This window comes from Taeniopygia guttata, chromosome 6 (assembly GCF_048771995.1).
Source record: "Taeniopygia guttata chromosome 6, bTaeGut7.mat, whole genome shotgun sequence".
Taxonomy (NCBI): Eukaryota; Metazoa; Chordata; class Aves; order Passeriformes; family Estrildidae; genus Taeniopygia; species Taeniopygia guttata.
In genome coordinates, this window is record NC_133031.1 from 432,815 (window position 1) to 438,773 (window position 5,959).

A 5,959-nucleotide genomic window follows, 5' to 3' on the forward strand; every position below is an offset into this window, starting at 1 on the left:
CAGAGTCCCAGTTGTGACTCACCTGTCAGCCACCAGCAGCAGGGTGAATGTGCCTGCCCAGCCCAGCAGAGACTCCTGCTGTGCCACAGGACATGGCAAGTCCATGAGATCAGCAAGTGCTGGGAACTGCCGCTCCTCCAGCACCATTCTGCCACAGCTTCTGCAGGCACAGACATGAAATGGTGAGCCTGCATGGAATTCACTGACCTTCCAAAGCAGAGAGGAGTCTGGTTATGGGTTACTATTTATTAAGTAATTCTTAGCTATTTTTAAGCCTTGACTATTCCAAAGCTGACCCACAGGTGCAAGTCCAGCTCCTACTAGGAGCACTCCAAGGTAAAACCCTGCCTGAATAAATGGCACCTTATTTTAGCCAGACTGTTTTCCAGTGGGGGAAAAGAATTCTTTTTCAGCTGATCCTTTCTTGGTTTAAAATAATATTTATTCACAAAACTTATTCCTTTAATAATTTTTTCTTTTTCTTTTTTTTTTTTTTTTTTTTTCAAAAAGAGGTAATTTTCTCTGTATGAAGCTTTTCTGTATTCTTTGTCCTTTGGGAGACAAAATAATTTGAAAGACTTGGCAGAATTAGTAATATTATTCAACTTGTAATTGTCTAACATCTTAGTGTTCTAGATGGAAAATCAATACATTATGATGTACCCTAAGCTAAATTAGTATAATGTTAACATGGTGGTTTGAAACTGTTTGAAATCCTGCATCTCTACATCTAGTGATTCAGAAGCTTGCAGCAGAGGGTGGTTGGGTGCTCTGTCTCCCTGGATAAATCTGTCTCTTCCTGGCTCTTTGCTGTTTTCACTCTGTCAGGCAGGGAAAAACTTCTGCTGGGACTCATTTTCCTTCAGTAGGCCAGAGCTTTTCAAAGAATTCTGAAGGAGACGAGAAAACACCATGCATTGATTAACAGACCACATTTACAATTTAGAGAACTAAAACAACCACCTAATATGCTTTAAGATATCTGCTACATATGTAAACTTTTAACAGTTACCTGCAACTTCCTTTATTAATTCTCAGGGGGAAAAAGGCTTCTTTTTTCTGGACTACTCTGCTGACACCTAGTGAGCCTCAGCGCCAACAGTTTCAGGAAAAGAAAGGTAATATCAGAGCAGCTGTTCTTTTCACTTCACTCGCAGTAAAATCTTTTATATGGCCATGTCTGTGATTCAGCAGAGTGCTGAATCATATATCAACTCAGAGAACATTGTAACACCAATGAGAGGAAAATGTAGAAAGATGGTTAAGAGGACAAAGGGGAAAGAAGCATAAAGAAAAGAAGTGCTAGGTGAAGTCTTTCCCTCACAGGATAAACATTTTTAACAAGGGTGAATAAAATTTTTCCACTGGTTGTGACTTCCATCTTTTGCATTCTCTGTTTCACATAATTTACTGGGATATCTCAGTGTCTGTAACATCTAGGTAATGACTACTGTGTTGTTTGATTTAATATAAAACATAAATTACAAGCAACTCCTTATTATTGCCTTAAAATTAATTGCAGTATAATCCTACCATTACAATAGTATAAACGTGACATTTTATTCTTGGATTTGTTTGGGAGAGTGGCAATTTCACCTGAGATACTGAGCTTCACTAAAGTGGCTTAATAGTGCCTGGGAAACAGGCATCAGTAAAATGAGATGGTATTTTTTGATGCCAAGGAATTTGGCAAGTAACAATGGACACAAAAGCAATTTTAAAATAAAAATCAAACTTCCTCTTTTCAAAAGAAATTGAAAAAAAATGAATGTAAGGGCTGGTCTCTGATGACAAAGATGAATAAGATCACATTTTACTTCCCTGAAAAATGGCTTCAAGAGGTCACAGTCATTGCTCCTGCATAAAAAATGTGAGAACACATACTGCCACCAACTGTCATTAGGTTGGTCTCTTGAGAGCTGCTGGTCAGGAACTTTTAGGTTTCTCTAAGAGAATTTCCTGTCTTTCTGAAATGGTTTATCTAACGAAAATCTTACAAAATGCAGAGGCGCTTGGGTGCTTAAAAACACCTAAACAGAGAGATTTAGGCTTCTCCAAGTTTGCAGTGTAACAAATCTAGGGTAACTTCACTTCAGTAATATAAAAGAAGACACTAAAACAAGCACTGTGTAGTTCTTTGCATCATAAACACAACCAAGATACTAAAGATTGCATAAGCTGAAAAAGACCACAAAACAAGAGAGAATATAGAATTCTGTTAATGAAAGAAATTAGTTAGTGCCCGCTTGAGTGTACTTTTCTTACAATTCTGCTCATGACAATGACTGGGCATCACCTCTCAGACACTGCTCAAGCTCTGCTGCACTGTGGTACCAAAAGTCACTGCAACTTTCCTTCCTCTTCAGCCTATTTTCTTGGCTTACACCCTTCAGTCAGTCAGAACTTAATCCTGCATTTAAATGGGAAGCTCAGTCATTTCTTTTCTTTTTCCACAGCATAAAAATAAAAATTAATACTTCCAGATAGGCCAGAGGACATCTCACTGCACAATGCTCTGCAATCATCATCTTAACTCTCACATTGTAGGTGCTGAATCTCTTGAGACTAAAAGCTAATTATGTCCAAAATATTTATATGTCTACAATTTTTATTTTATGCATGTAAGATTACAAGTCATCAAGGGAAGATAAAATTGTTCATATGAAACATCAGAAGTTTATATATTTTTGCCTTGCAACTTTGTTAGGACTAGTGCACTTAAGCATTCAGACACAGGCCTTAATCAAAGCCTCAGTCTTTAAGAAGCTTTCTGATAACTGCAATTAACTGTCTATCCATGTAAGAGACATTTTATTATATAATTACATGTAAGTGTGATTAACTGAACTTTTTGATATATAGGTCAGAGACTGCCACTCAATGCATTTTATCTCTATAAGAAATTTCAGACACAAAGTATTACACAACTTAATAAAACCTTTATTTTAACAATCTTAAATGTTTTCTTTTTTCTGCTGTTAAAGTTCAAATAAATTCTCTGTCATCAAAAAGTAAATTAAAATTTTAATCTTGTAAAAATAAAATTCTTATTACTAAAATGCTTTTACCCTCATACTTATACTCATTTAGTATTTTTCATAACTTATTTGATTTGGCCTGAGACGCTAAAGATTAATGTTACTAGTTAATGAAAAAGTGAATAATTTACTATGTCTTTTGCTAGACCTGTAGTAATTATCATTGATATATCCAAAATTAGTACTTCTACATTTATAATTTACAAAAATTATATTGGAATTTCAATATTAAAAAAAAAAAAAAAAAAAAAAAAAACAGAGAGCACGGACGTCTGACAGCAGTTTGAAGCTTGCCTAGGAAAGAGCAGTGTTTTTGGAGTGTTCAGCAGATCCATGTTTCTGGGCAAGGGCGGCATGCGTGCACTGTGCTGGCAAGCTTTCTCCCTGCGAGACACGCTGGAAAAGCTTTTCGCTATGATGCAGTCAGCTAGAGACGCAGACTCCGGCTCTCCGCAGCTGTCCGCAGAGAAGCGGCGGTTGCCGGAGTCTTTCTGCCGAAGCCGCGCTTTGCAGCCTACAAGTGCGGTTCACATCAGCGGTGCACCTAGTAGCCGCTTCTTCGCCTCCGGCAGCCGGGGAGAGCGGTTGGCTTCTGAGAGGCGAAGAACGAAACCGGCTTCTGTGCGCTGCCTTGGCACTGCTAGAGGACGGTGGCTGCAGCTTCCAGCCCTTTCAGTTCACCGCTGGCATGCTTCTGGCAGGTGCTCCAGGACGACTTTCCTGCGTTTTGACTTGGTCCTGATGCAGACGAATCTGGAGAATTCTTGTTCGTGCCCTGAGCTTCCGAGATGCAGAGAACTCGATGGCAGCTGCAGAAAAGAAGGGCTGCGCTGAGTTGCTCGGGAAGCAAGGACATAGACAGCGCCTTGTGTTTGGGAGTGAGCAGCTGCTGGTTTTTTGCAATTGCCTTCACTGTGCACTGAGTGCCAGGGTGAGCTGTGCACTCCTCTACAACGAGCAGGGCAGCAGAAAACAGAGAGCACGGACATCTGACAGCAGTTTGAAGCTTGCCTATGAGACAGCAGTGTTTTTGGAGTGTTCAGCAAATCCATGTTTCTGGGCAAGAGCGGGGTGCGTGCACTGTGCTGGCAAGCTTTCTCCCTGCGAGATACACTGGAGAAGCTTTTCTCTATGATGCAGTCCGCTAGAGAAGCCGGCTCCGGGTCTCTGGTGCTGTCCGGAGGGAAGCGCCAGTTCCCGGCGTCTTTCGGCTGAAGCAGGCGGTTCGCTGCGTGCGGCTGCCGCTCACCGATATGTGTGCCAAGTATCCGCTTCTTCGCCTCTGGGAGCTGGAGAGAGTGGTAGCTTGTATGAGGTGAAGAACGAATCTGCACAGAACCGGGCTTCTGCCCACACTCTCCTGGTTTAGGGCAAATTTGGGGGAAAACCCACAGGATGAGCGCCCCCCTCCCCGCCCCCCCCGCGACAGCAAACCCCCACAACCCCTCCCCCCGACCTGTTTCGGGAAGAATTTCCTTGAAGAGAAGTGGAAAACAAAAATCCTGTTTTTTAACAGACAGAAACAGTCCCCAGCATCAGAAATTAACAACATCAGAGTACAAAAACCCTTTCACCGCTTTGAAGAGATGACAAATTCAGAAAACCTCTCATGGGAGTAGTCGCCCAGTTCTCGGTCTCTGACACTGGGGATGGCTGCTGCAGGTCACAAAATGCAGGCAGGTGTCTCTCGGTGCTTCCCAGGTCCCAGCCCGGGAAGGTTTGAATGGTATTCATGAAAAGGAAAGGAAAAAGAGCAAGGGCAAAAGCAGGGGAGAGAGCAAAGAGCCAGCAAGCAAGCAAGCCCTGCCGGCTGCTAAGACAAAACAAACCTTCATTTTTCAGTGCCAGTCCGGAAGGCACAGAACAAAGCATCAAACATAAACAGAACACACGATTTGGGATACAAGCACCATAATGTCACCCTGGGACATTCCACCCCTTATTTCCATATCGTCAACATACTACCAAATATCATGCATTTATTTGTTGGAACCCAAAATGTCCCTCAGACATTTTTAGAGGTTCCAGGCCTTGGTCAGAAGCATTTTAGACCCTGGCAAGCAGCTGAAAACAGCTGTGATTTTGAGTTTGAACCATGGAATGAATTACCAACTTTGAGGGTGGAACAAGCAGTCACAGAATGTTAGATGGTATAGTAAAAGTAGTCACAAATTAGAGGGTAAAATTTTTTAGTGTTGTACAGGGGGGTTTTAGTACCTGTACAGGGGGGTTTTCACTTTGTACAGGGGGGTCAGGAGTTCTAAGATGGAGGAAAGTGGTCCTTATCTTATTCTTCCTCCTTCTTCTTCCTTACCTCCATGTTCTTGGTGATGTTGGCATTCACAGATTGGTTTAGAGTAGAAAAGCACATTGTAACGTAGATAGTAGGTATTGGGGAAAATCTATAAACATATAGTACGTAATATATCATATAAAAGATAGTAGCAGCTTTGGGCGGGGAGAGAGACGACGAAGACACCGGACAGTGAGGGTGTCAGGAGAGTGTGTACCTCTGCCTGGGCCGCAGACCAAAGCAGCCGCAGCGCAGGACAATCTTTTAGATAGCTAGCAATAAACTACCTTGAGACCGAACAACAAGAGGCTGTGGAGTTTTTCTTTGGAAGCGCGGGTTGGAGGAGAGACTTTACCACCACACGAGAGCCCCAAATCAATCCCGGGGTTCTCACACCTGGCGTCCCTGGCCGGGCATCAACAAGAAGAAACATCAAAACAGCCTCCAACCCTCAGCGGCAGAAAAGAAAACAAAAAAAGGAAAACACCAGAGTGCACAAACTCTCCACAAGTTCCAAGAAGAGAGGGAATGAGAAGCTCAAGATAAGAACCTGACCTTCACCAAGACAACTCGTCTCGGGGACTTTCCAGGGAGGAGACGACCCAGAAGCGCGCCTGGGATCTCTCAC

At 42.5% G+C, this 5,959-nt stretch overlaps 1 long non-coding RNA gene across 1 annotated transcript; it reads right to left on the reverse strand.

The window, feature by feature from the left end:
* Positions 1-2,919: 2,919 nt before the first annotated feature.
* Positions 2,920-4,991, reverse strand: LOC121470214 (uncharacterized). The gene is made up of 2 exons (XR_005980901.2): positions 4,643-4,991; positions 2,920-4,327 (listed from the first exon to the last, which is right to left on the reverse strand). It is a non-coding gene; the product is annotated as an uncharacterized lncRNA (long non-coding RNA).
* Between the last annotated feature and the right edge of the window lie 968 nt (positions 4,992-5,959).